General features: G+C 38.9%; 1 pseudogene; it reads left to right on the top strand.

Moving 5' to 3' along the window:
• Nucleotides 1-1,587: 1,587 nt before the first annotated feature.
• LOC105816614 overlaps nt 1,588-11,576 on the top strand; it is a 38,336-nt pseudogene continuing 28,347 nt past the window's right edge.

Here is an 11,576-nt window from a genome sequence, read left to right as displayed (position 1 = left end):
GGTTTTTTCACATAATCCCACATTTCTCATAGGCTTATTTCTTTTCTCTTAATTTTTTGCTCAATCTCTGTGACTGACTTGTTTAATTGGAAGGAGTTGTCTTCAATCTCTGAGATTCTTTCTTCTGTTTGATCTACCCTGTTCTTGAGGCTTTCCACTGTGTTTTGTAGTTACCTGAAGAAGTCCTTCATTTCCAGGAGATCGGTTTGATTTTTCTTTAATATTTCAATTTCTTTAGTGAATTTTTCTTCCAAGTCCTAGATTTTTTTTGTGGTTTCTTTGTGTTAGTCATCCATTTTTTGTTGCATATCATTGAGTTTTCTTACAATCCATGTTTGAAATTCTTCTGTCATTTTAGTGTTCTGAGTTTGGTTAATGTCAATTGCTAGGGAGCTGTTGTTCGTCTTTGGGATGTGCTTTCCGTTTGATTTTTCATACTTCCAGAGTTCTTTCACTGGTTCCTTCCCATTTGGATCAGTTGTTCCTTCTTGCCTTTAGATTTTCGTTTGGATAATGACACGTCCTGTTTAGTCTCTGAGTCAGTAGGTGGTGTTTGTGGGTGAGATTCGACCACACCCTTTATGATGAATCAGTAGATGCAGTAAAAGGGTGTGCAGAATGACCTCCCTGTCAGTAGGTGGCACTTGCTGGGAGGAGCGAGCTGCAGTGCTGTTTTTGGGTCCTGTAGCCAGCTCTTGTTCCTCTGGAGAGGCTTTCTTGTGCCTCGGGTGGTGGGTGGGGCCCTGGGACTTCCAGGTGTGTCCTTATTCTCCACCTCAGTGGGGGAAAGTCTGGGAGTGAGTCTGGGTGAGGCTGGGATGGGTAAGCCTGCCCTCAGGCTCCACAATTGCTGTTAGGAGGGGTCAAAGGTCTGTTCTTTGCTTCCGTGCAAAGCTGCTGGGAGGGGCTGAAATGGCTCCACTCAGCTGAAAAGTCTGGGCTTGGGGGGTGGGGCTGTCCAAGACCTGTATTCTGGAGCAGGTCTCGCTCCCCTCCACCCTCCCCCTCTCCGTGGCCTCTCCCAGGCCTCTGCCAGCGGGCAGGACCTCAGGCCAATGGATCTCCCCTGGCTGTGATGTGGGCAGGGAGGTTCCCTGCCCAGGATCGCAGGCTGAGCTGGGTGCACAGCCCTCTTTTGGGAGGAGGGTTGCCGCTCAGGCACGCTGATCTGCCCCTGAAGGCACACACTCCTCAGTAGGCTCTTTCAGAGATCTCTCTTCTGTGCCCTGGGGCAGTGCAATCGTGACCAGGGTATACGGGGTCTGGTCTGCAGGCCTGTCCCCTGGGCCCTGGAGATCAATCCCTGACCCTGCCAGGGGGAGGGGTGCTGGTCTTGAACCACCTACAGGGTGCCCAAGCTGGATCTATTTCACTCCACCTCAGGACTTGCCCCATTCTCCTGGAGTCCCCAGGCAAGCAGCACCTGGGAGGGCTGGCGGGTAGGGAGCTCGCAGTCTGAGTACCCCTCAGTCTGCTGTAGGGCCCCAAAAGGAAAGGTCCCATTCCTTGGAGATGCCTCCGTGTGATGGCTAAATTGTCTCTCTGGGCATGCATGGGTAGGAAAAGGAAAGGAGAGAATGGAGCAATATGGCGTCTGCTGATAGGCTTGGGTCTGCACACGGGGAGGTACCCCGAGGGAGCTGGGAGCCCGCCGCCGTGTCTGCAAGAGGCCACCGCTCACTGGCGGCAGCCGTCTCTGGGCTGGTCGTGGTAGATCTCTCCAACTGCTCAGGAGCCCACCAACAGTCTGAGATGCAAGGGAGGGGAAAGTTAGCTGCTCCACCTACCCTTGTTGCTGGTCTCCAAGCCTCTTGGGGACTTTCTCCTTCCAGTCCTCCTCCACAACGTCTTCCCATGGAGTCTCCTGTAGTTTCAGGCACCCTTCCTTCTGACCCTCACCTGATCTATGTTTTTCTGCTAGTTTATTTTTTTCACTTTCTTCCAAAATCTATCTTGTTTACAGAGACACTCTGACTGGTGGCTTTTGTCATCCGCCATCTTGGCTCTTCCTCTAAAATTTATTCTTAACTTTGGATTTTAAGTTAAAATCTTGTTTAACACCTAGAGCAAGGTATTGTAAATGACTCATTAGAACTGTAGATGTTGGCATTCTTTGCCCTGTTCTTAGTTCTGCCCCAGCCCAGGGGCTGCCAGGCTCTTTTCTGGGTACCAGGGAGAGGACAGCCAAGTGGGCATCATATGAAAATGATGGAGCATATTCAGCCTAGAATATGAGTTTTGGTTAAGACGGGAGGTTGAGAGGAGGGACTAGAAGAATGTGAGATGTAAACTTAGGAAATCTATCCAGAATTGAGTTAAAGAAAAATAGGATCAAGTCATTCAGTTGGTACCCAAGGCCAGACTTCCTCCAGGCACCTGTACCTTGGGGAAGAGGGAATAGAGAAACTTCAGGAACTCAAGAGATCCATGTAGGAGCTCAAGCCAGGAGCCTGACCTCCTCAAGAGCAGTCTAACAAGAGGGTAGGGTAGAGTAAGAGAGTTGGAAAGAACAACACTGTCCATGTTTTAGTCCAGTGGTCTTTAAACCTTTTTGATTGTTGATATTTTTTATTTACTTATTTATATGTTATACACATGTACCTCGATTACTAGCTAACTTCTCAGTGTGTTATTAAGTTCATTGTTACTGATAATTGCAGTTATTTCAAGTAGTTTAAAAATAATTTTAAATCCTTTTGGCTAGTGTCTTTCAAGATCTGATTATATAATTACTGTTTTTAAATGAAGATGGGCCGATGAAGAAGACATTGTGCTTTTTTCTTATTGTTTGGTATTCAGCACGCATTATTGGTGTTATCTTCAATTCTCCTTTTCTTTGCCTTTTAAAGCCATTGTGTGAGAGTTAATTTAATAATCCATAAATGCACTGAATTGGGCACACAGACAGAAATGCATTGCTATATACTGAAACCCAGTGAAAAAGTAAGGTGCCCTATTTATCTCTTTTTGTTTGAAAACTTCTGCTCCTCCCTCAGGTTTCTTTACATATCATGTGGAACATACATCCTTCCCTAGTGTTCATAGGATAAACAGTCACAACATAATCGTTTCGTTTTTTTCTGAACTGATAATGGAAGAGGTTGAGAGAAGTTAAAGAAGTATTGTTTTGCTTCTTATAATAAAGAAAAGGGAGGACAGATTGACGTACCGAGCTGCAGAGAAGAAGAGGAGATAGAGTGGAGGTTAAAGAGGTGTGGGCAATTACCAGGGGGGAGTTTTGGAAGAGATGAATAAAGATTCTTTTGAGGAAGTTTTACCATGTGAAATTGGAGTGGGCTGTCCTCCATATCTTTTATTCTGGTTATACATTTTTTTTGGTTTTGTTTTGAGATGGAGTCTCACTCTGTTGCCCGGGCTAGAGTGCCGTGGCGTCAGCATAGCTCACAGCAACCTCAAACTCCTGGGCTCAAGCAATCCTCCTGCCTTCAGCCTCCTGAGTAGCTGGGACTACAGACATGCGCCACCATGCCCAGCTAGTTTTTTCTCTATATATTTTTAGTTGTCCAGCTAATTTCTTTCTATTTTTTTAGTAGAGACGGGATCTCGCTCTTGCTCAGGCTGGTCTCGAACTCCTGAGCTCAAGCGATCCTCCGATCTCAGCCTCCCAGAGTGCAGGATTACAGGAGTGAGCCAACTCGCCTGGCCTGGTTATACGTTTTTTTGTTTTATTTTGTTTTTGTTTTTTTTTTGAGACAGAGTCTCACTGTGTTGCCTGGGCTAGAGTGCCATGGCGTCATCCTAGCTCACAGCAACCTCACACTCCTGGGCTCAAGCAATCCTCCTGCCTCAGCCTCCCGAGTAGCTGGGACTACAGGCATGCGCCACCATGCCCAGCTAATTTTTTTCTATATATTTTTAGTTGTCCGATTAATTTCTTTCTATTTTTAGTAGAGACGGGGTCGAACTCCTGAGCTCAAACAATCCGCCCGCCTCGGCCTCCCAGAGAGCTAGGATTACAGGCGTGAGCCACTGCGCCCGGCCCTCATTGTGTAATTTCTATTGACCTGTCTTCACATTCACTGACTCTTTTAATTTTCATCTCCAATATACTGTTATGCTCATCTACTGAATTTTTTTATTTCAGTTACTATATAGTTTTCAGTTTAGAATTTTCATTTAATTCATTTTAAAATAATAGCTTTACAGGAAATAATTCATATAATACAGTTCACTCATTTAAAATGTACAATTCTGTGAATTTTAGTATATTTACAGATATTGAGATATGCAACCACCATCACACTCATTTTTAGAACATTTTCATCACCTCAAAAAGAAACGTTGTACCTTTTAGCTATCACCATAATTCTTTACCCTAAGCCCTAGGCAATCATTAATCTACTTTCCATCTCTATAGATTTACCTATTCTGAATATTTCATACAAATGAAATCATATAATATAATATGTTGTCTTTTGTGTCTGGCTTTTTTCACTTAGCAAAATATTTTCAAGGTTCATCCATGTTGTAGTATGTATCAGAACTTTATTCTTTTATATTGCCAGATAATATTCCATTGTATAGATATACCACATTTTGTATATCCATTTGTCTGTTGATGGACATTGGGTTGTTTCCACCTTTAACTATGATGAATAATGCTGCTGTAAACATTTGTGTTCAAGTTTTTGTGTTAACATATATTTTCATTTCTCCCGAGTAGATACCTAGGAGTAAAATTACTAAGTCACACGATAACTCTATGTTTAAGTGATTGAGCGGCTGCCAGGCTGTTTTCCAAAGTGGCTACACCATTTTACATTCCCACCAGCAATGTACGAAGGTTCTAATTTCTCCATATCTTCACCAATACTTGTTATGATCTGACTTTTAATTTTAGCCACCTTAGTGGGTATAAATTAGTTTCTCACTGTGATTTTAATTTGCATTTCCCTGATGGCTAATGATGTGGAGTATTTTTGCACGTATATATTGGTCATTTATATATCTTTTTTGGAGTGTTTATTCAGATCCTTTGTCTATTTTTAATTGGGATATTTGTCTTTTTATTATTGAGTTATAAGAGTTCTCTATATATTCTAGTTATTTAGAGATACGTCCCCTATAGAGGTAAGTCGTTTATCAGATATATTATTTGCAAAGCATATAATCACCCATTCAGTGGGTTATCTTTTCACTTTCTTAATAATGTCCTTTGAAACATAAAAGTTTGATTTTGATGATGTCCAATTTATCTATTTTTCTTTTGTTGCTCCTGCTTTTGATGTCATATCCAAGAATCCATTGCCTGATTCAAACCAAAGGATTGTATTTTTTACAGTTTATGTTTCTCTGCTGAGATTTTCTGTCTATTCACTTACTAACACTATATTTTCATTAAACATTCAGATCACTGAATATGTTAGCTTCTGCAAGTCTTTACTAAATTCAATATGTGGGCCACCTGAGAGTTGATTGATACTATTTTGTTTTTTTCTTGACTGTAGTCCACACTTTCTTATTTGTTCCTTTACTCAGGGTCTTATAAAGGTAAAATCCAGGTATTGACTGGGCTATGTTTTTATCTAGAGCTCCAGGTCCTTCTTTAAGTTCATGTGGTTGTGGCTCCAGATCCTCCTTTAAGTTTCTTGTGGTTGTACAATAGAGATCCCCATTGTTTTGTTGGCTATCAACCAGGGGCCACTCTCAGCTCCTAGAGGCCACCTGCATTCCTTGCCACATGGCCCTCTCCATTTTAAAGTCAATAATGGAGAATTTTTTATGCATTAAATCCCCCTCATGCTTTGAATCTCTGGCTTCTTCTGGCCCACCTGAGGATAACCTCCTTATCTAAGGTCAACTGGTTTAGGTTATCTACAAAATTCTTTTCAGTAGTATCTAGATTAGTGTTTGGCTGAAAACTGTAAAACAGTGTATGTATACTAGAGACTGCAAATGTTAGGGCCATCTTGAAGTTCTGCTTATTTTGAATTATTTTTAACATCTTATTTTGTGCTTTCAGTTTTTCTGTTTTTTTTTCTCTGTATTTACCATTTCTCACTTTCCTTTGACTGGTGTGATCTATTTTGTTTCTTCTTTCCCCCTCTACTGGTTCGATAGCTATATATTATATAATTTCAGTGGTTTTCTTAATATAGTTTTATTAACAAATCTAAGGTTAATCAATATCTCTGTCCTTCAGATAAATAAGACAAAAACCTTAAAATTACATTCATTCCAATTATCCCACTCCAATCTTAGAGAAAAGATGAATCGCTTATACATGAAAATAGTCTGATGACAGACTTCTTATCAGCATCAACAGAATACAGCCATGAAATAATATCATCTAAGAGCTGAGATAAATTTACTGTCTACTTAAAAGTCAATAACCAAGCAAGAGTGAGACCCCGTCTCTACTAAAAATAGAAAGAAATTAGCCAAATAACTAAAAAATATATAGAAAAAATTAGCCAGGCATGGTGGTGCATGCCTGTAGTCCCAGCTACTCAGGAGGCTGAGGCAGAAGGATCGCTTGAGCCCAGGAGTTTGAGGTTGCTGTGAGCTAGGCTGACACCATGGCACTCTAGTCTGGGCAACAGAGTGAGACTCTGTCTCAAAAAAAAAAAAAAAAAAAAAAAAAAATTAAAAAAAAAGTCAATAACCAATTGAAATATCATTCAAGGGCAAAACTCACACATCTTTCTCAAAAGAACACTAAATTATGTACGTCAGGGAGGAAAAAACAATGCAGAAGAAAAGAATGATATGAGAAATAATGTTGATTAAAGAGACTGATAAATATACTGGTAAATTTTTATAAACATGAACTATAAAAAGTAATACTAAGAATAATCCTGTGGGCTCGTTAGTACCCCATTTTTACAGATGGAGAAAAGAAGGAGAAGGATGGAGAAGCTAAATATCAAACTTGTGTGAGGTCACACAGCCAAAGAAGGCAACAGCTAGGAGAATACACTCTATTTCAGAAATGGCATGAGACTCATAAAGCAACTGTAACCATCTGTGTTGATCCTTTGAGCTGATTTGTGACCCAGAGAGTTCTCATGTCTATGAGTTCTAGAATGTATAAGAAGAATTCACTCAGGCACTACCTTTGATTTAAAGAGAACGTAGAGAAGTGTATCTTATTTGAAATCCCAATTGTGTGACTTTTCACTCACTAGCATGATTACATAAACTTTGAGAAAGATTAAATAACTGGCGGTGATATGACCATGTTAAGAAACAAAAAGCTGAAAGAGAAGTCAAATTGAATCAACAAAATTGCTCTTAGTAAATAGCAAAATGTAGAATTCTTCTGTATTTGGGGATAAATTCTAAACAGTAAAACACATATGATGTTTTGTTTTTTACAAAGATCACTTGATTTGTTCTTTAACCAGGCTTACAAGCTACGATATAATCTTTTAAAATTATAGGTAATTCCAGAAAGGCACATTAATCTTCAGTTAATCACAGTTGTTTCAAAAATATGTCCCTTCTCTTAACAAAGAAGTAACCCAGCCAAAACTTGGATAAACTGGCATTTCCTTAGATCACATGTTTCATTCCTAAACACAATGCCTCTTGTGTTTCTTTCAGGTGTCCATACTTTCTCTGAAAAATAGATCTCCCCTTCCAAAGCTTGAGCATTATCTGCGCTTTGTTTGAAAATAAATGCATTGTTCATGTGTGGACTAGTAGTGCAGGTGTTTTACCTCTCTTTTTCCAGTCAGGCTGATTCTTAAGCCTTTCATGAAATCAGTTCAGTTTAGTTAAATCTCTCACATCTACTTTGTATTGCCATTTCTCTTTATGGCCATAATATAAGCCCCAGATGTAACAAGATCATCTTTTATTCCAGTATGTTTACCTTTTATTTAATATCTTAAGTGTTACCAACATTCTGCTTCTTTTTCACTTTTCGAAGACTAACTCCAGGGCAAGGCCAAAGTTCAGATCAAGCATTAATAGTCCAGGTTGCTTTCATTTTTCCTGAACTCCAGCTGCTCTCTTAAGGTACCAGGATTTGCCTCTGTCACTGAAAAGCACTATCTAAAAGCTTTGCATGAAATTAAACTCCCTGAGGTGTAACCAAACTGAATAAAGCCACAGAAGCGTGTATTGAAGCAACTCTTCCTGAGTGGGGCATGTGAAACACTGACATTCTTAACATGGCAAAGATTGGTATTGTGTGTCAGGTAACTGATTCTGTCTTCTGAAGTATAGAGTTTCAACCCCTCGTTTTATTTTCAATCACTTTCATGTTATTCTCTAGAGAATGCAGAAGGTCTGATCTTAGATCCTTGGGCAAGTTATAGCTGAGAAGGGAAAGTGGTGGGGGGGTGGGCAGAATTACTTTAAGACTTTATCTCTTCAATGCAAAAGATAATAATTGATATTACTTATCAAAGTATCTCTTTTCTAGCTGTGTAGCGTGTATTTTCAAGCAATTTATTGCCATTCATGTCTCTAGGTTTTTTGCATAATCCCCTTTTTCTGGCATTTACCATACTGAGCTATACTTTAGTAAAATTTAGTACCTACTTTAAGTTTTTATTATTAATATTGCTTTCGTGGCTGAACGTTTTTAAAATTTCATCTTCCATTATAAATGTTAAAAGGTTTATTTTAAAATAGCAAATAATAAGTAAAGAATCTAGCTTCTTTACTTTTTCTAATTCCAGGGTTTTGCTTAACAAAATGTGTTCAGTGCTTCGTTGATTAAAAGAAGAATGTAGTACATTCATAGTGTGTATTATTGCTTCTTTATCCAATTTGCCAAATGTAACTAATATAAACTTAATTGTGAAACACACTATTCTGTTCTGAGTGGTTGTAGAGTTCCTGTACAGTGTTACAGCTTCATTTTAAAAACAAGTGCACGTTTCTTCAATTGTTTAAAAAACCCATTTTGTAGGAATTAGCAATTTCAAAATTGATTTGACTTTATATTTTGGGGTTGACAATTCTACAGAAAAATGTAAACCAGAGTTTGGTATTCATATTACAAATTGGCAATTCTCTGTAACACTGTGAGCTACAGTGCGTGTAGACTGTAGAATGGAAGCCAGCATTGTGTGAAGATATTAAGGAGATTTTACTTATGAGGAGGTACATGTCCCTGGCCTTAAGGAAAGTGTTAATCAAGACATTTTGTCATTTAGAGATTTTGGTATAAATAGCTGAAGTGAATTTGTAAAATATAATTGTAAATGGAGTCTACACTCAAGCATAATCTTTCCTTTCTACAGTTATGCTTGAGTACAGGTCGCTTATTTATGCATGAACCAGCTAATTTCAAAACTCCTATTTCATATCCCCTTGGGACAGATAAACAAAGATCTGTCCACTCATGTGTGGGAGACAGCACTCTGGAACCTCTTGCTTAAAAGGGAGAAAGGGAAAAAACTCTATATGTCCAGTATCTTGGAGTTCAAATTTACAAACATCATTTATCTAAAATTTCTGGTTTTACTTAAGCTGTAAAAGCACTGGTAAATTGATTCAACAAATATTTTTTCCTTTTGAACTTTACTGAGGAATAATATATGCATAATAAATTGCATCCATTTAAAGTATAAAATTCGATGAGTTCTGACAAGTTGTACGCACCTGCGAAACCAACATCACAATCAAAATATGGAACATGTTCATCAGCCCCCAAAGATTCCTGTGCTCCTTTGCGGTTCCTCCCTCCTTCCATCCTCTATCCTCTATCCTTTCTATCCCCTATCATCAGCTTCCACTCAACTGCCTTTCATTTGTGTTTTACACAAATGGAATCATAATATTTATTGATTTATTTTGTGTCTGGCCTCTTTGAAACACATAATGATTTTAAGACTTATCCATATATTGCTGCATATATCAATAGTTCTTCCCTTTATATTGCTGAGTAGTATGGATATACTACATTTTGTTTATCCATTCACCTGTTAATGGACATTTGGGTCATTCCCAGTTTGTGGCTCATTCAAAACATACTTATTAAGCACCTATTACTGTCCAGGCAAATGTTCTAAAAAAAATGGGAGACTATGGTGAATAAAATAGCAAAATCCTGGCCCAGATGGAGCTTACTGGGGGAGACAGGGAATATTAAATGAACAAATATAAAGTAAGCCTGGTAAGAAAAATAAAGCAGGATAAGAAAGGAGATTCTGCATTAGGGCAGATTCTATTTTCTATAGGATGGTCAGGGAAGACCTCACTGCTTAGGTGGCCTTTGTACCAAGACCTGAAAGAAGGAAGTGAGTGATATATACAGACATCTGGATGAAGAGTACTGAGATTTAAGTGCCTAAAAGTTAAACTTAAAGAAAAAAGTATTACTGTCTTACTTTAGCATTCATGGTTCTAATGGTTATTTTTGTTTCAGTGGTTAAGTATTTTTACAACTACTTTTGGGCACTAGATTTAGTCTTTTGGGAAAGAGAGTGGTCTACTGTCTGCTGCTAATGCTACATCCAGGATCTCTTCCTTGGTAGAAAAGCCCTGACCTTTCATAAAGTTCTTTTGAGGAGAACAAATCATTCACATGCTTGTATTGTATTTGTCTTAAGGATTTTAGGAATCTTTCAACTCCTCAGAGGAGACTATTAGACCCTGACTTTGTTACACAGGACAGCTGACACTTTGCCTTGTTCGTTGTGGGATAGTGTCTACTGCAGGTCTCAGACCACAGGGGTAAGGATAACAGTCCCCAAGGCTGTTAGAGTGTTCCCTAGGGACAGAAGTGTGTGAGGTGCCTTTGGAAAACTATCTGGTAAGTTACCTTTCCCTTTTTATAAACTGGTGCCTGAGCTGAGCCAGTGTGTGAATTGTCAAGCACCAGACTACACAAAGATTCTTAAGGGCTACCTATACTAGAGAAAAAAAAAAAGCGTTACACTTGCCCCAGCTCTGCCTAGCTCTTCCCAATACTGCAGATACAGAAAGACTTTCAATATACCCCATCCCTTCGTCTTTGAAAGCAAAATCTGAAAGCATGTACCCTAAACTAGGAATAGGTCTTAATCTACCTATGTGTCTCTTTGGGCTGAAATCTTTCCCATTAACACTTACCATCTTACACCTTGGCTTCCTGAATGTATATCAGCCTTACTGAGAGGAGTCCCTAGCATTAACCCAGCGCTAGTACTTGTCATATATTCATTCATTTGTTTATTTATTCAATTATTTATATATATTAGTATGGGCTCAGGTATATTTATTTTATAATTTGGGATTATAATTCAATACTACATTATTTATTTTTTGCTCAAATTGTTCCAGTTTTGGCCACTAGGAGCTTTTTCCGGTTGGCTCCTGTGTCCCTTTGACATATTTCCATCTTTCTGTTTTTTGAGTACTTCCTTATTTTCTGGTACTAGGATATCCTTCAAGCTTGTACCCCAATTCTAGAATCAGCTATTTTCCCAAGAATCTCTGGCTCCTCTTATTGGAAAATGGTATTTAGAAATCAAGATGTGGGTGCTGCCTCTTGTATACTCCTGGATAGAGTTGGAACGCATTCTACTAAGTGAAGTATCCCAAGAATGGAAAAACAAGCACCACATGTACTCACCATCAAATTGGTATTAACTGATCAACACATAAGTGTACATGTA

This window comes from Propithecus coquereli, unplaced genomic scaffold, assembly GCF_000956105.1.
Source record: "Propithecus coquereli isolate 6110/MARCELLA unplaced genomic scaffold, Pcoq_1.0 Scaffold38, whole genome shotgun sequence".
NCBI classification, from domain to species: Eukaryota; Metazoa; Chordata; class Mammalia; order Primates; family Indriidae; genus Propithecus; species Propithecus coquereli.
This window is presented reverse-complemented; position numbering and strand designations above follow the sequence as displayed.